The sequence below is a fragment of the Monodelphis domestica genome, chromosome 5 (assembly GCF_027887165.1).
Source record: "Monodelphis domestica isolate mMonDom1 chromosome 5, mMonDom1.pri, whole genome shotgun sequence".
Lineage (NCBI taxonomy): Eukaryota > Metazoa > Chordata > Mammalia > Didelphimorphia > Didelphidae > Monodelphis > Monodelphis domestica.
The window spans coordinates 102,684,564-102,705,734 of NC_077231.1; the positions used below are offsets into that span (position 1 = coordinate 102,684,564).

At 41.8% G+C, this 21,171-nt stretch overlaps 1 protein-coding gene across 14 annotated transcripts in view; it reads left to right on the plus strand.

Annotated features, from left to right (window-relative positions):
- Positions 1-21,171, plus strand: part of MGAT3 (beta-1,4-mannosyl-glycoprotein 4-beta-N-acetylglucosaminyltransferase) — an 89,246-nt gene that overhangs the window by 60,876 nt on the left and 7,199 nt on the right. Inside the window, exon 8 of one of the 14 annotated variants that reach the window (XM_056798964.1) lies at positions 480-10,405. The exons of 10 other annotated variants lie outside the window; for them this stretch is intronic. The gene's annotated coding sequence lies outside the window, so the exon portion shown is untranslated. Of the gene's footprint in view, positions 1-479; positions 10,406-11,099; positions 11,423-11,534; positions 11,560-19,240; positions 20,089-21,171 lie in introns of those variants that run through there. 3 more of the 14 variants (XM_056798969.1, XM_007503175.3, XM_056798968.1) reach the window with 3 other exon arrangements.

A 21,171-nucleotide genomic window follows, 5' to 3' on the forward strand; every position in this document is an offset into this window, starting at 1 on the left:
GGGGTTATTTGAGACATGGCCCCAGCATCTGAGTTCTGTGGGGCTCTCCCTGGCCTACCCTCCCTCCTTCTGTGCACATCTGGAGTAGGAGATCTGGGTCAGTGATGGCAGCAAATAGAGGTTAGGGAGAATAGGGGAGGGGGGAGGGATGGAGAAAAGAAAAAAGGGGAGGGGGTGAGCAGGAAATGGGGAGAGGAGGGGAAGGAAGAGAGGAATGAGAATCACTCTTAGAATCAGAACCCACCCCACAGGAGTTACCAGTTGACTTTGAGGTCAGACAGAGCTCTCCCTAAGAGAACCTTGTCCTGTAGGTGGGTGAAGCTTTTCTCCTTAAGGCTCTTTGCACCCAATAGTTCCCTTTCTGCAGATAAGATAAGATTTGTTCTCAGCCTAGAATCTCCAGGTCCAAAGCTGGTGAAAAACCCTTGGTATCATCAGGCTCATCACTCAACCTTAAGCCAGAATCCCTCTTTCAACAGCCTTCCAGGAAAGAATATCCAGGAGACAGAGAGCTCATTACCTTCCATTCTACTTTGGGACAGCTCTGATTGGTAAATTTTCACATCTAGCTGAAATATACCTCTGTAACTCCCATCTTTTCCCTACTCCCAGTTCTCCTAGTTCTGTCCTGAGGACAAGCAAAAGGAGTCTCATCCCTCTTCTCAGCACAATAATATTATTTATGTAACACTTTAAGACTTGCTAAGCTTTTTACAAGTATGATCTCATTTGATATAATAATTCTGAAAGGCAAGTTCTTTTATCATCCCCATTTTGCAGGTGAAAAAATTGAGGCAGACAGATGATTTGTCTAGTCTCACACTTCATCACATTCATGTCTTCCTTTGAGTAAAAGCCCTTCAGCTTTTGAACTGCTTGGACTTGCTCTCAGGGCCCACCCTAAATACCATCTTCTCCAAGCAGATCATCCCCAATTCATTTGAGCTAGTTTTGAGCCTTCTCACTATGCTAGCTGCAGCCCAGCTTATGTTGCCGGACCCAAAATGTGGTGCCCAAGCAAGGTCTGACCAGGGTAAAGCAAAGGCCTTCCTTTCTGTATCCCTGCTTCTTCTCATTCAGCCCTATGTCTCCTTAGACCGCTCACGTTGGGCGTGTTGCTCAATGCTGAAGTCTAAAAAGGAGAGGATTTTCTGTCCTAGAGGGGCTTAGGTTCCACTGAATCCAGTCTACTAATAGGACTGAAACAATTGAACAACCAAGCCCCTGGAATCCAAGGATTGAAAAGGACTGGACAGACTAGGCAGTCCAACCAACCCTGAATTGGGTTCTTTCCTTCCTCCTCTCTTCCATCTCATACTTGGTAGTTAGTTTTTCTAAACTCAAGGGGCAGGGCTGGACATTTATTTCCATTTGGCTTCACTGAATTAGCTTGAAGCCCAGTACTGAAGTCTGTCAAGGTCTGCCTGGATTTTGATCCTTTTGAAATTAGAACTTGTCAATAGAGGAAGAGGGGAATCCTGGGAGTGACTGAGCATGGAGCAGGGGTGGGTTCATCTTAGCCTAGTTCCTGCTTAGATAATTGCCTGCTAGACACCTGGCTTAGTTACTTGTTGGCTGTAGGACTTGATCATTGGTCTTGGAACCAATACACAGTATTGATTCTAAGATGGAAGGTAAGAGTTTTTATTTTTAAAAATGTTTATTGCCTGACTGACTCTAACACCTTGGCCCCAACCTATGCTTCTAACTTTATTGTACAATCTTTCTTCTTCATTCACTCTGGCCTCCAGCCAAGTTCTTCTTTCTCTAGGCTCCCTCCATAGAATCTCAGAACCATATTCTTCTCTGCTTCTCTTCTACATGAAGCTTTTCTTCCTTATCCTTAGCAGTTACTAAGGGAACCCCCTGCCCAAATAACTGACCATAAGGCTATCTTGAGTCATCTTGTACAGGAATTTGTAAACATAGATTGTAAGGTCTGTGAGGGTAGCCACTGATTCATTTCTGTCTCTGTCACTGTCACTTAGCACAGTTTCAGGCATATAGCCTAATTATTAGGTACCTGATTAATGCTAGCTGATCAAATGACTGAATGCAGCCATTGTGATGGTCCTCACATTCACCTATATTCTTAGTCTTTTGTTAATCAGTAATTTCAGCTTAGACTGTGAAAGTCTCAATATACTCCCCTGGCTGCAGAGCACCTCAACTGTCTGTCTGTCTGTCTGTCTGTCTTCCCTGCCCCTCCCCCCTACCTTGTTACCATGTCTCTCTTCTCAATGCCACTGCCCCCTCTCATCCTTCCATCTCCCCCTCTCATGCCCCAAAGGGAGGTACCAGATGAGATAACTGGGGTGAGGGTTGAGGGCACAGGCCTGGGGCTAGCTAGGATGAAGATGGTTTTCTGTGCTCTGAAAGGAACACTTTGTCCATTGTCCCCTCTTCCAGAGGCTGGTACTGCATCCTCAGGGGAGGGTGGGAAGGGAGGTGGGGCCTGATCTCAGCAGGACACAGGGAAAGGGTGGGTGTGAGGAGCATTTTTCTCTGTCTGGGGAGAAGGAGAAATGGACTCTTGCCCTGGATGCTTCAAATGTCCTGGTTAAGATTGCAGCCAAATCATGCTGACATTCTTCACAGAGAAGCAAACTCTTCTCTCTGGTGCTTCCTCTTGACCCTCCCTGTCTGCGTGTCCTGAGAATTGGACCATGATACAAATTTATAGTGTTCTTGAGCTACCATATTACTAAGCTTAATATGACTCATAGGTTCTTAGAAGTGAGGGGACACTTCAGATATCCATTTCAACCTCCATTTTCCTGTCTATAAAATGGAGCCATCTCTGACCACCCATATCTCAACAAATCTCCACTAAACAATCTCTATCATCATCTCCCCTTTTATACCTTTAGGTATAGAAAACACACTACTTTTCTGATCAGTCTATTCTATTTTGAGATACATGGAATCCTTAGGAAGTTTTAAGGCTTATACCTTTTGAGTTAGAAGGGAATTCAGAATTTATCTGGGACAAATATCTGATTTTGTAGAGCTGAAAACTGAAGAAAACCAAAGAGAAGAAATTAATTGCCCAGTAATAATAATAGGTAGGGTTTTAATTCATGTCCTCTATGTTGTCAGTGACAGAGCCAGGATTCAAATCCAGGTCCCTTTCCTTCTACATTGCCACATGACTGTTGTAACTGGAATTCAATTTCCTATACTTCTCTCAGCTGACCCTAGATCTATGTAAACTCCCAGCTTTTGAAGCAGCCACATCATTTTATTGATTTATTTTACTCTTCAAAGTCCTCTCAAACACTAAGGTGTTCCATACATGAACTACTTTTTAGTGGAGAGAACGGAACAAACATGTATTAAGCACTATGTTCTAGGCACAGTGCTAAGAGCTTTACAAATATCCTTTCATTCTGACAATATCACTGATGACTGAATGAGAGGACAGATAATAGAGACAAGAATAAACATTTCTTTCTAGGAGTTTGACTAGATGAGAGGAGATTATAATTATTGCCACAATAATAATAGTTGACATTTGACAGAGAGAGTACTTTAAGATTTATGAAGCATTTTAACAACCCAGGGAAACAGGTGCTATTATTGTTATTACATAAGCTATGATAGGGATAAATGTAAAGTTCCTTACTCAGGTTCAAAAAGTCAATTGATATAAACAGGATGGGGGAAAAGGGGGATGGTTTGTCAGAATCAACTGAGAGTAAGGACTTTGAGCAAGTCACTTAACACCAACTGTCTAGCCCTTTGCCTTAGAAGCTATACTTAGTCATCAATTCTAAAACAGAAGGTAAATTTTAAAGGAAAAAAAAATCTTTTACAAGCTGGCTCCAGTTTCTCTTTCTAATCTGATTTGACAGCAGCACCTTCTCATCTGTCAGTTAGATCTCTAAGGCCTCTACATCTGACCTCAGTGCCTTTACCTGCTCTCTGGAGTGCTTCCCCTCCCTCCTCTTTACCCTGGAATCCCTAGATCCTTTGAAGATTTTAGTTCAAGGCTAAACTGAAGTCCTATCTCTTACCCCAAGCTCTTGATCTAATTTTTAATGGTCTCCTTTTCCCTACTAAGTTACTTTGTATTAACTGCTGGTATAGTTTGTATTTACTTACCCTCCTTTCCCTTATGTAGAATGTAAGAAAGACATGGGTTTTGTTACTAATTCAGTATTTGTTTATTTTTGGTTTTAAAAAAATTCTCCCACCCACTGAGAAGGCAAGCAATATATTAATTACACAGATGAAAGCATGCAAAACATTTCAATATTATCCATTTCACAAAAAGGAAGAAAAATAAAGTGAGAAAAGTATATTCACAATATTTTATATTAAATAACCCTTATCTTCTGTCTTAGAAGTGATACAAGTATCAGTTCCAAGGCATTAGTGTTTAGGGACAAGGAGTAGGCAATTGGAATTAAGTGACTTGCCCAGGGATACACAGCTAGGAAGTCTGAGATCAGATCTGAAGGTAAGTCCTTCCTGGATCTTTTCTCCACTGAACTACTTAGCTGCTCCATCCAGAATATTTTAAGTGCTTAATAATGCCTTAATGAATTGAATCATTAGCTTCAGCCCAGGATGGGAGCCAGTGGTTCTTTTGCCTGAGAGGGAGAGAATCCCTATTCTGTCTTTGGATAACTGTATGGCTCTCAGATTGATGTCATTTCCTAATCTGATAAATTGACCATGCAAGTCTTTAAATCGAGGCTTAGATCCAAAAGCTGGATTCCCTGCTCCTCCTCATATCATCTGTGCCCTAATTCTTTCTCACTCTTTGCCTGAGGTCATCCGAATCCTAGTCTTCTAGTTTGGACTGAGGTCTCTCATCAGTCGCACACATCCACATGGGGTCTAAAAAGACATTGTGGGAGGCATCATCCCTCATTGCTGCAATCCTTTGGCATCCTTCTGGTCTGCTAGTCTAGTAACCCTGGACATACTCCGTCTTGGTAACATCTTCCCTAAAATATGATGCCCCAAAACAAACCCAATCCTCCCACTGTGGTTTGGCCCAGACAAGGACTAAGGCTCTCACCTCCCACATCCTGGATCTTACTGTGCCTTTCTTAATCCAGTCTATGACTTTTTCTTTTCCTGACTGAACCTGTTGAAGGAACTTCCTGGGGAAGATGAAATTTAAGAGTCTTTGAAAAGCCCCAGAAATATGGAGAAGTTAAGTGATTTATCCAGGATCACATAGCAAGGATACTTCAGAGTCTTGCTGGAACCAAGGCAGCTCTGCAGCCACTACTCTATCCAATTTCTACAATTAACTTTTTCAATCTCAATGTTTCAATCTCAAAATTTGCGTTCGTCTCCATTAAGCGTTATCAGATTATTCATCCTTTAAAGTTGCTTTGCCTTTTTTTTTTAGCTCTCAAGCAATTGTCAGCACACCCAACCCAAACACAGCTAGGTGGTAAAATTATTAGACAGCTATATCTGGAATCAGGAAAACATGAGTTCAAATTCTGCCTCAGATACTTATTAGCTATGTGATCCCAATGGGCAAGTCACTTAATTTTTCTTTCTCAATTTTCTCAACTGTTAAATAAGGATAATAATAGCACTTATCTTTCAGGGTCATGGTGAGGACTGAATAAGATAATATTTGTAAAGTGTTTAGCACAATGCCTAACTATAGGTGCTTAATAAATGTCCCTTTCATGTGGTATAGTGGCCAAAACCAGGTTTGATCTAGTGTCATGAATTTGAATCTTGGCTCTGTCACTTAAGATCTGTGTGGCTTTGGGTAAGTCCCTTACTCCCTCTGTGACTCAGTTTCCCTCATATATAAATAAGAAGGCTAAGACTCGATAGCCTCCATCATCCCTGTCAGTGCTAGATCTGTGATTCTGAGCTCTTATCTTTATATTCCTGGCCAGCCTCAGATTATTTTGTACATGTTTAACCTGATGACATTCTTATAGGACTGTGCTACTTAAAAAACAAACAAACAAAAAACACTTCAATTCCCTGCATTTGTTTCAGGTCTTTGGGATGTGAAAATATTTTGAAAATGTTAACTCTTTTTAAAAAAATTAAATTTTAATTTATTTTCACATTCAGATTCTCTCCTGATCACTTCCTGCTCCCTACTAATTGAGAAAGGAAGGAAAATAGTGCTCCTGTTACAAATTCCCACAATGCCCTTGACCATCTGTCCTTTGAGTCTATCAGCTCTCCATCAGGAGGGCAGCATGTTTCATCAGGAATCCTCTGAAATTGTGGTTGGTCATTGTGTTGAGCAGAATTTCTAAGTCTTTCAAAGTTGTTGGTCTCTACAATATTGTTGTTATTGTATAAATTACTCTCTGGGTTCTGCTGGCTTTTCTCTGCATCAATTCACTTAAGTTTTCCCAGGCTTCTCTGAAACCATCTCCTTCATTATTTCTTATAGTCTAGCAGTATAAGAAGGCACCTTTTCAGAGTCTGAGCTCCCTTTGTAACCACAAAAGTCCCTTTCTGTTCCTTCCCTTTTTTCCTCCTTAGAACTTCTTGGAGTTGCATCAGTGGATAGGGAGGGAGATAGATGGGTAGACAGATACAGAATTTTAAAGTATTTATTATGCATTCTATGGGACAGCTAGGTGGTACAGTGCATAGAGGGCCTGGCATAGTCAGGAAGATTGATCTTTCTGAGTTAAAGTCTGACCTCAGACTCTTACTGTCCATGTGATCTTGAGCAAGTCATTTAACTGTGTTTGCCTCCATTTCCTCATCTATAAAATGAACTAGAAAAGGAAATGGAATAAACATTACAGTATCTTTGCCAAGAAAATCCCAAATGGAGTCATGACAAGTTGGACATGACTGAAAAGCAATTCAACAATAATTGTGCTACATATACTGATATAAATAAGCAAAATAATCCCTGCTCTCAAGGATCTTATATTCTGATGTAAACTGTAAAGAGCTTATATTCCAATGTAAACTATAAACACTTAAGGTTGCTGGGAAATGGGGTTAATAAATGGAGGTGTCAACTAGAAAAAACAGAACTATTAAATAGTCATCAAAAATCACTCTTTAATCAAGGGAAAAGGGGTTAGCGCTACTAATACAACAACAGAGCTGCTTTCCAAGACTGCACAGAGTCAAGACGCCCTGGTCACCAGCCCCTGGGAGTGCCACCCACTCAGGATGGACTCCGAGGAACAAAAGAACTTGGGGAACCTATATACCACTCTAGGTGACCTGGGGGCTTTAGGATTAGAGGGACAGTTGATTGACTTTACAATGGTAAGAAAGGAAAATGAAGAGTTCCAGACAGGAATAATAGTGAGGGGCTGGGGCCCTACAATGGACACAAAAGGGAAAGACTCAGCCTAGGGCTGGGTCACCTTGGTCATGGACCTTAGCCTAGGGGGAGAAACCATTGGGACAAAAGGGATGTTCGATATTGGATGGGATTAGCTGTTCCCACCCAAACTACCAGGAAGTTCACTGTCTGGTGAAGAGGGACCTTTCCTCAGGGGGAAACCTCTCCTGTGACAAGGCCAAAACCTGGGGTTTCTACACTCAAACTAAATAAACTGGGGATCTCTATATTTCCATGTTGACAGAGGCAATAAATGGAAAAAGAGGTATAAATGGAGGTAAACAGATGGGTCTGGTACTCACTCCAGAGATGTATCAGAGGCAGGTCTTGAACTCAGGTCTTCCTGAATGATGCTACCTTCTAAAAGTAGGGAACTATAAAGAGCTATCCCATTATTATGAGTCATTAGTCACATTAGTCACATGTTGAGCTATTGTCCAGGGAAAGGGTCAGAGAAACTCACTTCAAGTCCTGCCTCTACTACATACTTAAATGACCTTGGTTCTTTTTGTTTGTTTAAACTTACTTTTTAACTTAACTTACTTTCTGTCTTAGAATCAATACTAAGTATTGGTTTCAAAACAGAAGAGCAGTAAAAACTTAGTAATGAGGATTAAATGACCTTGCCAGGGTCACACACCTAGGAAGAGTCTGAGGTCACATTTGAACCCAGGACCTCCCACTCCCAGGTATCCACTGAGCCACCTAGCTGCCCCCACCTTGGTTATTAAAGGGCTTAACAACTCCAGATCTCCAGGGTCTTCTGAGAAGATTGAATGCTCTGTTTCTAAAGCCCTTTTCAATGCTAAATCTAGGATCTTAAGAATTTCACCATTTTCCTTGATCTCTCATGAACACTTAATAGGATTCATAATTGGGTGGGTCTTTGGAAACCATGGGGCCCAGCCCATCCTCCACCCCCATTTTACAGAGGAAAAAACCAAGGTTACAAAATGTAAAGTAATTGGATGAGGTCACTCCCTCTCAAACCTGTCATTATCTCTACCTTGGTGAACAGTTCCTCTTTCTTGGTCAGTCAGATCCAAAATAGTAGCCTCCCTTACCATATTTAAAAAGATCAGATAAAAAAAAAATCCAATCCCCATGGTAATGGGTCAAGCATTCATCCCCAGCAGCAGTAACTGTAGCAGCTGTCCAGAAAGGTAAATGTCCCCCATTCCTAGACCAGCCTAGTTCCAGGTTGGCCAGCTTTGTGATCCAAGCATTAGAGCCCCTAGAAAAGTGATCCCATTCAACTTTATCTTCCTTCACCTGAGATGATACCTGGGGCCAATCAGAGAAATGCCTGCAAGATTTGATGACTGTATGGTTCTAGAATAGGTTCTGGGCTTCTAAAGGGCCAAGATTTTAGGAGTCTTTCCAAGGTTTTAAGAATCAAGATTCTAGAAGTCTAAAGTTTGGGAAGTCAAGTGTTCTGGGAAATCTAAGGTTCTAAGAGAATGAGGTTTTTAGTGGCTTAAGGTTCTCATTGTTCAAGGATTTGGGAGTTGTTTTACTGTTCCAAGTGTCTAGGGTTGTAATTGTCTGAGGTTCTGAGAATCTGATGTTCTGAGAGGCTTGAGGTTCTAGGGGTCTGTCTCAGCTTTTAGGAATTTAGCTAAGGTTTGAAGAATTTCAGGTTCTGAATGTTATAAAGTTCTAAGAGTCTCAGGTTCTGAAAATCTGATCTTCTGAGAGCCATAAGATTCTAATCTAACGTTTTAGGAGTATATGAATACAGGTAATCTAGTTTAGATAATTAGAAGCTAGATGGTACATTGGATGAGTGCCTAGAATCAGGAAGATTCTTTTTCCTGAGTTCAAATCTGGCCTCAGACCCTTACTAGCTGTGTGACCCAAAATGAGCTGGAGAAGGAAATGGCAAACCACTCCAGTATCTTTGCCAAGAAAACTCCAAATGGGGTCAGGAAGAGTAGGATAGGACTGAAAAATGACTGAACAACAATAGTCTATGTTCTTTTGAGTGCTGGTTGTGACTTGTTAGAGCTGAAGGGTAGGTGGGACTGGAAAGAAAGAGGATTCCTGTAGAGAGGGAAGGTCTCTTAGGACTTGAACACTTCTTTTCTCTGAATGCCTATTGCAAAACAAACAGCACTTTACCTCAGTAATGGCTTTAAAGTATCACCCTGTCACTGGAGGCGTACCACCCACCATTCAGCCCTTCTGCATGGCTCCTAGAAGGCTAGGAAGGTGGGATGGGAATTTTTATCTTACCTTGAATTGAGAACCTAAAACATTTTGTTCCTCTGCTGAATCACCATCTTTCTGATCTCCTTTGGCCCTCTCTACCTCTGCCTTCTGGAACTGGCCAGTACCAGTTAACTTACTGTACAGGGACTCCTTGGAGGATTGAGAGCAATCAATCCTCTCTCCCACCTTGAGGGTAAATTTCTTGAAATTTGCTTTGGCACAAAGAAGGAACTTAAAAAATATTTGAATTCAATCAAAAGGAAGTTACTAAGAGGATGTTTTTTAAGAGGTAAGAAAAGGGGGCAGCTTGGTGGCTCAGTGGCTCAGTGGATTTAAAGCGAGGCCTAGAAACAAGAGGTCTTGGATTCAAGTCTGACCTCAGACACTTCCTAGCTATGACCCTGGGCTAGTCACTTCACCCCCATTCCTTAGCCCTGACTGCTCTTCTGCCTTGGAACCAATACCCGAAGGTCAGAGTTTAAAAAAATGAATAAAAGGTAAGAAAATAATAAAAGTAGTCTAGTCAGAGTATATATGCATAGAATTGTACCAACTGTGTTTTAGTTTTGGTAGCCAGTCTGGTGAAGCCCCTGGACCCCTCCTCAGAGTCATGTTATTAAAGGCCCCATATACATTACACAATGGTTACCAGGGAAACCAATTCTCATGAAATTACAGTCTTCAAAATTTTTGAAACATGAACCCCAAGCTGAGAACCCCTGCTCTAGAAGAACACCATGTCAGGACACAGGGACTGACTGGATGAGTATAAGAGAGGACAGGATTCCAGTCTGACCTTTTGATCTCTTAATGACTATTCATTTCAGAGCAAGCTAGGAAGAAACATAAAGCTCATTAAGTTCCTCTTGTTCTTCTTTCGTAAGTAAATGAGGAAACTGAGGTTCAGAGAGGGAAGGTGTCTTGTTTTAAGGTGCAGGAAAATGGATTCCAAGCCAGCTCCTCCACAGACCTCCTTGTCTTACATTTTTGCCAGATTTTCATGAAGACAGAGCAGTGCCTGGAAGGAGAAGGTGGTGGTGCTGGCTCTGGCTAAGTGGCTTGCAGAGGGGAAGGAGAAAGGGGGATGGGGACAGCCCTGGAGTGGTCAGGGGCTGGGCATCAGCCCTGGGAACACTCTTTCCCAGAAACATAAGAGCCCACTGTGGGAAAATGAGAAGTCTGCCAGCCTTGGAGTAGGACTGCTGTGGGGGATGGGGAGGAGAAGAGGGGCTAAAGATGGGTGGGGATGGGGAAGCTTGGAGGAAGTACTTTGTATTGGGGTAGAGATGAGAGAGAAGTCTGGGGAGAAGCCTGGGCATGACTCGGGGAATAGAAGTGGTGGGGATGTTGTGGGGAGGGGTATCACAGAAAGGGCAAAGACCCCAGACATGAAATATAAAACCCTAGGTTCAGGGGGCAGCTGGGTAGCTCAGTGGATGGAGAGCCAGGCCTAGAGATGGGAGGTCCTGGATTCAAATGTGGCCTCAGACACTTCCCAGCTAGGTGACTCTGGGCAAGTCCCTTAATCCCCATTGCCTAGCCCTTACTGTTATTCTGCGTTGGAACCAATACACAGCATTGATTCCAAGAGGGAAGGTCAGGGTTTAAACAAACAAACAAAAAACCCCTAAATTCCCTAGGTTCAAATCCCAGCTCTGCCACAGGCTCTGCTGTGTGACCTTGACCAAGTCCTTTCAGTTTCTAGGGCTTCAGTATTATCTGTAATCAGTCATTCAGGAAGTATGTATTAAACACTTGGTAGAGAGTGCCAAGCACCGGATTAGGGGCTGGGCATACAAGTGTGAAGAATGAAACATTCTAATGGGGGACACACAAAACATCTAGATGCAGTGAGATTGTTGGTGCCATAAACGCCCCTTGCAGCTCTGAGAGTCTGTGAGTCTTTGTTTTTTAATTAAATTTTATTTTTTTCAATTATGCCTAGAACTGATTTTTGAGGATTGTTGTCTGACATTTGCCATTCTGGTTCTCTTCCTTCCTCCCTCCCTGCTGGTAAAAATAGTCTGATAAAGGTATTTTCCTGTAATTCTATGAATCTTTAAAATGCAAGTGCTGGGGGAAACAGGGTTGCTCAGTGGATCAAGAGCCAGGCCCAGAGATGGGAGGTCCTGGGTTCAAATCTGGCCTCAGACATTTCCCAGCTGGGTGACCCTGGGCAAGTCGCTTAACCCCCATTGCCTAGTCCTACCGTTCTTCTGCCTTGGAGCCATGGTATTGATTCTAAGACAGAAGGTAAGGGTTTTTAAAATAAATAAATATAATAAAATAAAATGCAAGTTCCCCGGGGAGGAGAACATATGCTGTAAGTAGAAGAAACTTTGCTAGCCTGGAAAGAACCTTGACTTTGAGGGCTGGAGGAGCCCCGCTGACTTGGCTGCTTACCACCTATGGGATTTGGGTCACATCTGGCCTCAGGTTCTTCCTTCCTAATTCCTAAGGCCCAGAGTCTGGGAGACTTGAGTTCAAAGGTGGCCTTGCTCACATTGGCCCCCTAGACAAGTCACTATTTCCCTTGGTTCTTCATCTGTAAAATGAATTGGAGAAGGAAGTGGCAAGCCACTCGGGGACCTCAGGGTCACAGAAATGACTGAACAACAGCGATGAGGGTCCCATTAGGGTCTGCTTTCCTGGCAGACCTTTGAAGCAGGGGCTTCCCCAAGACTAGTGTGAAAGCATGCAGTGCCCAGGGCAGGGAGACAGGAAGCCTCAGTGTCAGGGAGGAGGAGAAAGGCCCAGAAAGACCACCCCTGTGGACCAGAGCACTTTGCCAAAGGCCAGCCCTGGCTTCCCTTGTTCCCAGCTCAGGCATCTGGCCAAAGGCTCCTGCTGACCGTGGCCATCGTGATGGGAGGCCAAGAGCCCTGGGCTGCGAGTCAGGAGAAGCCCGAGTTGAATCCAGGCTCCGTCACTCCCTGGCTGAGTGACCTTCATTTCTCTGGGCCTCTTCCTCATCTCTATAATAGCTCTGGATGCAGCTAACCTGAAGGGCAACCACGTGAGGCTAAGACCATGGCCTTTGAGGAGCACTTGAAGGAATCTAGAGGGGGCACAGAGTGGTCTTCAGGTGTCTGAAGGGTCTATCAAGTTGCAGGCGATTCACATGTTTTAAGCACTTACAATATGCATTATATACCATATACAGCAGTTGGTGCTGCCTTTTTCGGTCTTTGGTTTTGCCAGTACAAAAAGCTGCCCTTGGAGAGCTTACATTCTCCTGGGGGCACAGCAGGTCAATGGTTCACCTAAGAAAATGTGAGGAGGTAGAGGCCCAGCTGATCCTATCCTGTTTGTCACAAAAGGCAAACTGAGGACGGACACTGGAGCTGCAAGGGGGTGAATTGAGGCTTTCATGTTGTGGAAGCCTTTTTAATCAAAAGTGAAATAGGCTGCCTCAAAGGGAGTGGGTTTCCTGTTCCTATTCAGAGGAGGTCTGGCAGAGGCTGGATAACTTGCTGTATTGGGTATTGCAGGGGAGTACTGCTCAGATGTGGGTGAGCCTTTAAGGTCTCCTTCCAACTCTGGGACCCTGGAGCAACCTCCCCACCCCTGGAAATATTCCAGCAGAGGTTGGATGATTTCTTTTTTTCTAACTCCTTACTTTGTCTTAGAGTTGATACTACATATCATTTCCAAGGTAGAAAAGCAGTAAAGCCGAGGCAAGGGGGGCTAAGTGACCTGCCCAGGATCTCATGATAGGAAGGGTCTGAGTTCAGCTTCGAACCTAGGACCTCTTATTTTCAGGCCTGGCTCTTATCTATTGAGCCATCTAATCCTCTTGGCTGGATGACTTCTCCAGGATGCCCTAGAACCGTGATGAGAAACCTTTTGGAGGGGTGGTGATGTGAGAAATGTCCTCAGGCATGTGGAGAGGTGAAGGGGAGCAGCCTGGCCCCATGTCCCTCTTGCTTTCTAGGAAGAACTCTGGTGGACTCTGTGCTGGGGTGACCATGTGGGTATGTGAGCCCATAGAGAGGGCTCCTGAGTGCCTCCTCTGGCATCCATGCCACAGGTTCACCATCATGGCCCTAGAAGCTATGTCTGCACTGGACAAGTTTACCTTGGAGATTCCTCTTACCTCTGAGGTGCTGGAATTATGGAGGTATTATGAGGTAACATTTGAGCTGGGCATTGAATAATGAATAATTGAATAAAGTGAAAAGTTAAGGAAAGACATACAGCAGGAAGAGCTAAGGTACAGGAAGGGTGGGAAGCATGCACAAATAAGTTAGGGTGGAAGCAAAGGGTGCCTATGAGAGGGTCATGAAATTAAGCTAGAATGGGAATTTAGAAGCTAGTTGGAAAGACTTAATTGTCTTGCAGACCAAAGGGGTTTTTGTTGTTGTTTGTTTGTTTGTTTGTTTAAACATTATTTTATTTGGTTGTTTTCATACATTATTCACTGGAAACAAAGATCATTTTCTTTTCCTCCCCCCACCCTTCCCTCTCCTATAGCCGACTCATGATTCCACTGGTTATCACATGTGTTCTTGATTCGAACCCATTTCCCTGTTGTTGGAATTTGCATTATAGTGTTCATTTAGAGTCTCTCCTCAGTCTTATCTCCTCCAACCCTGTAGTCAAGCAGTTGCTTTTCATCAGTGTTTTTACTCCCACAGTTTATCTTCTGCTTGTGGGTAGTATTTTTTTTTAGATCCCTGCAGATTGTTCGGGGAAATTGCATTGATACTAATGGAGAAGTCCATCACCTTCGATTGTACCACAATGTATCAGTCTCTGTGTATAATGTTTTCCTGGTTCTGCTCCTTTCGCTCTGCATCACTTCCTGGAGGTTGTTCCAGTCCCCATGGAATTCCTCCACTTTATTATTCCTTTGACCACAATAGTATTCCATCACCAACATATACCACAATTTGTTCAGCCATTCTCCAATTGAAGGGCATCCCCTCATTTTCCAATTTTTGGCCACCACAAAGAGCGCAGCTATGAATATTCTTGTACAAGTCTTTTTGTCCATTATCTCTTTGGGGTACAAGCCCAGCAGTGCTATGGCTGGATCAAAGGGCAGACATTCTTTTATCGCCCTTTGGGCATAGTTCCAAATTGCCCTCCAGAATGGTTGGATCAATTCACAACTCCACCAGCAATGAATTAATGTCCCCACTTTGCCACATCCCCTCCAGCATTCATTACTTTCCATAGCTGTCATGTTAGCCAATCTGCTAGGTGTGAGGTGATACCTCAGAGTTGTTTTGATTTGCATCTCTCTGATTATAAGAGATGTAGAGCACTTTTTCATGTGCTTATTAATAGTTTTGATTTCTTTGGCTGAGAACTGCCTGTTCATGTCCCTTGCCCGTTTGTCAATTGGAGAATGGCTTGATTTTTTTGTACAATTGATTTAGTTCCTTATAAATTTGAGTAATTAAAACTTTGTCAGAGGTTTTTATGAAGATTGTTTCCCAATTTGTTGCTACCCTTCTGATTTTGGTTACATTGGTTTTGTTTGTACAAAAACTTTTTAATTTGATGTAATCCAGATTATTTATTTTGCATTTTGTAACTCTTTCTAATTCTTGCTTGGTTTTGAAGTATTTCCCTTCCCAAAGGTCTGACATGTATACTATTCTGTGTTCGCCTAATTTTCTTATAGTTTCCTTCTTTATGTTCAAGTCATTCACCCATTTTGAATTTATCTTGGTGTAGGGTGTGAGGTGTTGATCTAACCCTAATCTTTCCCACACTGTCCTCCAATTTTCCCAGCAATTTTTATGAAATAGTGGATTTTTGTCCCCAAAGCTGGGATCTTTGGGTTTGTCATATACTGTCTTGCTGAGGTTGCTTGCCCCCAGTCTATTCCACTGATCCTCCTTTCTGTCTCTTAGCCAGTACCAAATTGTTTTGATGACCACTGCTTTGTAATATAGTCTGAGATCTGGCACTGCAAGGTCCCCTTCCTTTGTATTTTTTTTTCATTATTTCCCTGGATATCCTTGATCTTTTGTTCTTCCAAATGCACTTTGTTATGGTTTTTTCTAAATCAGTAAAAAAAATTTTTGGAAGTTCCATGGGTATGGCACTAAATAGATAGATGAGTTTGGGTACGATGGTCATTTTTATTATATTGGCTCGTCCTACCCATGAGCAGTTAATGTTCTTCCAATTGTTCAAGTCTAGTTTTAGTTGTGTGGAAAGTGTTTTGTAGTTGTGTTCATATAGATCCTGTGTTTGTCTCGGGAGATAGATTCCTAAGTATTTTATTTTGTCTAGGGTAATTTTGAATGGGATTTCTCTTTCTAGTTCTTGCTGCTGAGCTGTGTTGGAATTATATAGAAATGCTGATGACTTATGTGGGTTTATTTTGTATCCTGCAACTTTGCTAAAGTTGTTGATTATTTCGATTAGCTTTTTGGTTGAATCTCTAGGATTCTTTAAGTAGACCATCATGTCATCTGCAAAGAACGATAATTTGGTCTCCTCCTTGCCTATTTTGATGCCTTCAATTTCTTTTTCTTCTCTAATTGCTACTGCTAGTGTTTCTAATACAATGTCAAATAATAGAGGTGATAATGGGCATCCTTGTTTCATTCCTGATCTTAATGGGAATGGATTTAGTTTATCCCCATTGCAGATGATATTAGCTGATGGTTTTAGATATATACTGTTTATTATTTTTAGGAATGACCCTTCTATTCCTATGCTTTCTAGTGTTTTTAGTAGGAATGGGTGTTGTATTTTATCAAAGGCTTTTTCTGCATCTATTGAAATAATCATGTGGTTCTTGTTGGTTTGCTTGTTGATGTGGTCAATTATGTGGATAGTTTTCCTAATGTTGAACCAGCCCTGTATCCCTGGTATAAATCCTACTTGATCATGGTGGATGACCCTTCTAATCACTTGCTGGAGTCTTTTTGCTAGTATCCTATTTAAGATTTTTGCATCTATATTCATTAGGGAGATTGGTCTATAATTTTCTTTCTCTGTTTTTGGCCTGCCTGGTTTTGGAATCAGTACCATGCTTGTGTCATAAAAGGAGTTTGGTAGAACTCCCTCTTTGCTTATTATGTCAAATAGTTTGTATAGTATTGGGATTAACTGTTCTCTGAATGTTTGATAGAATTCACTGGTGAATCCATCAGGCCCTGGGGATTTTTTGTTAGGAAGTTCTTTGATGGCCTGTTGGATTTCTTTTTCTGATATGGGATTATTTAAGAAAACTATTTCTTCTTCTGTTAGTCTAGGCAATTTATATTTTTGTAAATATTCATCCATATCACCTAGGTTGGTATATTTATTGCCATATAGTTGGGCAAAGTAGTTTTTAATGATTGCCTTAATTTCCTCTTCATTGGAGGTGAGATCCCCCTTTTCATCCTTGATGCTGTTAATTTGCCTTTCTTCTTTCCTTTTTTAAATTAGATTAACCAGTATTTTGTCTATTTTGTCTGTTTTTTCAAAGTACCAGCTTCTAGTCTTGTTTATTAGCTTAATAGTTCTGTCACTTTCTATTTTATTAATTTCTCCCTTAATTTTTAGGACCTCTAGTATGGTTTTCTTCTGGGGGTTTTTAATTTGTTCATTCTCAAGTTTTTTGATTTGCATTTCCAATTCCTTGGTCTCTGTCCTCCCTAATTTGTTAATATATGCACTCAGGGATATGAATTTTCCTCTAAGTACTGCCTTGGCTGCATCCCATAAGGTTTGAAAGGATGTTTCGCCGTTGTCATTTTCTTCAATGAAATTGTTAATTGTTTCTATGATTTCTTCTCTAACTATCCGATTTTGGAGTATCATGTTATTTAATTTCCAATTAATTTTTGATTTGGGTCTCCATGTATCCTTGCCGATCAATATTTTAATTGCCTTGTGATCTGAAAAGGCTGCAGTTATTATTTCTGCTTTTCTGCATTTGAGTGCCATGTTTCTATGACCTAGTGTATGATCTATTTTTGTAAATGTGCCATGTGGTGCTGAAAAGGTGTATTCTTTTTTGTCCCTATTTATTTTTCTCCATATGCCTATTAACTCTAATTTTTCTAAGATTTCATTCACCTCTTTTACCTCTTTCTTGTTTATTTTTTGGTTTGATTTATCTAAATTTGATAGTGGTTGGTTCAAGTCTCCCACTAATATGGTTTTACTGTCTATTTCCTCCTTCAATTCTCCTAGTTTCTCCATTAAAAATTTGGATGCTATACCATTTGGTGCATACATGTGGATTAGTGATATTTCCTCATTGTCTATACTCCCTTTTAGCAGAATATATTTACCTTCCCTATCCCTTTTGATCAGGTCTATTTGTGCTTTGGCTTTGTCAGATATCATGATTGCAACTCCTGCCTTCTTTCTATCAGTTGAGGCCCAAAAGGTCTTACTCCAACCTGTAATTCTAACCTTGTGAGTGTCAACCCGTCTCATATGTGTTTCTTGAAGACAACATATGGTAGGGTTTTGGGTTCTAATCCAATCTGCTATTTGTCTACGTTTTATGGGTGAGTTCATCCCATTCACGTTCAAAGTTATGATTGGTATTTGTGGATTCGCTGGCATTTTGATATCTTCCCCTAGTTCTGACCTTTCTTCTTTAGCTTCTCCTTTTGAACCAGTGATTTACTTTAGGTCAGTCCCCCTAGTCCCCTCCCTTGAGATTCTTCCCTTTCTAGCCCCTCCATTTTTATGCTCCCTTCCCCTCCCCCCTCTCCTTCCCTCCCTTTTTGTACTCTCTCCCCCCTCCCCCTCCTTAATTTTCCTTTCTTTCTTGCCCTAATGGATAAGATAGAATTCAGGATCCCACTGGATCTAGATGTTCTTCCCTCTCAGATTTGATTTCACTGAGAGTAAGGTTTAAGTAATTCCACTTCAAGCTCTCTTCCTCTCCTTCTCATATGAGAGTTCTTGCCCTCCCCTTCCCATGTGTATCTTTATATGGGAAAGATTATTCTATTGATCCCCCCCCTATTTCTTGAAGTTAATCTTAGTATTATCGTGGTTCCCCCCTCCCTTTTCCTTTCTTTGCCCCCACTTTCCCCAAATCTTCTTAATGCCCCAATCTTTCCCTATGCATGTTTCTTCTAACTACTCTTATGATGCGTACAATTTTTGAGAGTTACACGAAACATTTTCCCCACATATTAATATATATAATTTGATGTAAATGTAGTCCTTATAGAAGAAAGTTTGACTTAAAGAAAAAGATAAGATTTATCTCCTTTTCCCTTTCTTTCATATTTACCTTTTCATGTTTCTCTTGCTTTCTGTGCTTGGATATCGAACTTTCCACAGAGCTCTAGTCTTTTCTTAGCAAATGCTTGGAAATCTTCTATTTTGTTGAATGTCCATACTTTCCCCTGGAAGTATATAGTCAGTTTTGCTGGGTAGTTGATTCTTGGTTGGAGACCCAGCTCTCTTGCCTTTCTAAATATCTTGTTCCATGCTTTGCAGTCTCTTAGTGTGTTAGCCGCTAAGTCATGTGTGATCCTTATGGGAGCCCCCTTATATCTGAAGCTCTTCTTCTTGGCTTCTTGTAGTATTTTCTTCTTAGCTTGGAAGCTCTTGAATTTGGCAATTACATTCCTAGGGGTTTTCTTTTGGGGATTTAGTATAGAAGGTGTTCTATGAATCCTTTCTATTTCTATTTGCCCCCTTGCTCCAGAACGTGAGGGCAATTTTCTTTTATAATCTCCTGTAGAATAATATCGAGTTTATTGTTTATTTCTGGTTTTTCTGGGAGACCGATAATTCAGAGATTTTCTCTTCTCCCTGTTTTCCAGATCTGTGACCTTCTCAGTGAGATATTTTATGTTTTCTTCTAATTCATTAATTTTTTGGGTTTGCTTTATTGATTCTTGCTGTTTTATCATCTCGCTTTCTTCGAGGTGCTTAATTCTGGTCCTTAGGGACTGGTTTTGCTTTTCAGCCTTGTCTGCCCTTCTATTGAATGCTTCGAGTTCTTTTTCCAATTGAGCATTCTTATCTGTCAGACAGCTGATCTCTTTCTCCCATTTTTCTTTCCAGGTTTCCATCTTTTGGATAAGTTCCAGTTTGAGATCTTCCAGAGCTTGTTGATAGTTTCCATTTTGGGAGGCGTGTTCTGATTTTTTTTGGATTTCCTCCTCATTCTCCTCTTTTCCTTGGGTACTTCCACCATAAAAGTTTTCAATAGTCACTTTTTTCCCTTTCTTTCTGGAGGCTTGATTTTGGGCCATGTGAGCCATCCCTTTGGTGGTTTTATTCCCCTTTCCTTTTTGGTCTGGGATCTGGGTTATATGGGTGGTTTTTCTGTGAATTTAGGTTGCTTCAGACTAGTTCTTCCCAGCCTCTGAGGTTTCTTGGAGCACTGGGTCCCTGATCACAGCCACACTGCCCAGGTGTTCAGCTCCGCCCAGATAATTAACGCGTGGTCTGCCCCTGGTGTTTAGCTCCGCGGAGATGTTCAGAGCAGCCGCCCCAAGTACAGCTCCGCTGAAGCGCTGGATTCTCCAGTGAAACCGCCCTGAGACGTTTTTTCCTGGCAGTCCCCAGATCCCAAGGACCCTGGAGTGCCCCCCCCAGACAGAGACGTTCCCCACTCACTCGCTGTCCCGGTGAGCGCTCCGGTAGCTCACTCTGGTTTAGTGGGGGAGGTGGGGTGGGGAAAGGGCGGCTCAGTTCACTTTTCTGTGCAAGCTTTTCCTCCTTATTATAGTGTGGAAATGTTCAAGCCCCACGTACCTTCGCCTCTGTGGAGTACTGGGAGTACTGGGGTGTCCTTGTGTTCCTCCAAAGGTGATTTTTATGCTCCTTAGATGTAGTCTATTTCGTTCGGTGCCGGGGAGAGGAAGTGTGTGGCGTCTAGATTGCAGCCATGATTACCTGGACGTCTGTTTGTTTGTTTTTTATCTTAATGGCCATAGGGAGTCATGGAAAATTTTTGGAACAGAGTTGAGAGATAATCATATCTGTGCTTTAGAAATCTTCTTTTGGCCGGTTTGGAAGATGGATGCAAGCAGGGAAATCTGGGGGGGAAGCTAAGGGCCTAAAGTGAAGGGGTGACAGCATGAAGAAGAAAGAGGAAATGAATGGGATTCTATTATGGAGGGAATGAGTTTTTTACAACTATTTGGATGTGAAGACTGAAGGCAAGGGAGAAGTCAAGAGGATCCTAGAACTTTGAGTTTGGATGATTAACACCACAATGAGAATCAGAGTACAGGGCTGCTCTTCTATGACTTGTAACCAAAACATAGTATTGATTCTGAGACCTTTAAGGAAAAGGTTTTAAAAAAGCAAAGCAAACATAAAGTCAGCTCTTTCCTCGCAACCAACTGTATTGTGTGATAGATAGTGAAAGGGTTGTTGTTCATTCATGTCCAACTCTTTGTGATCTGAATAAAGATACTGTAGTGGTTTGTCATTTCCTTCTCCAGTTGATTTACAGATAAGGAAACTGAGGCAGATGGGGTTAAATCACTTCCTTGGGGTCACAAAGTTAGTAGTGCTTGAGATCAGATTTGAATTCAAGGCACTACTAACATACCTAGTGATAGGGTGATTATTCCCATTTTATAGATGAGAAAAGGGAGAGGTTGTAGCACTTCTACTCCACTGCTCAGTTGAGCCCTTGTTTACTTCTTGGGAGCAGAACAAGGAGATCTTGGGGGTAGGACAGGTGGGAAAGGCCTTAGAGG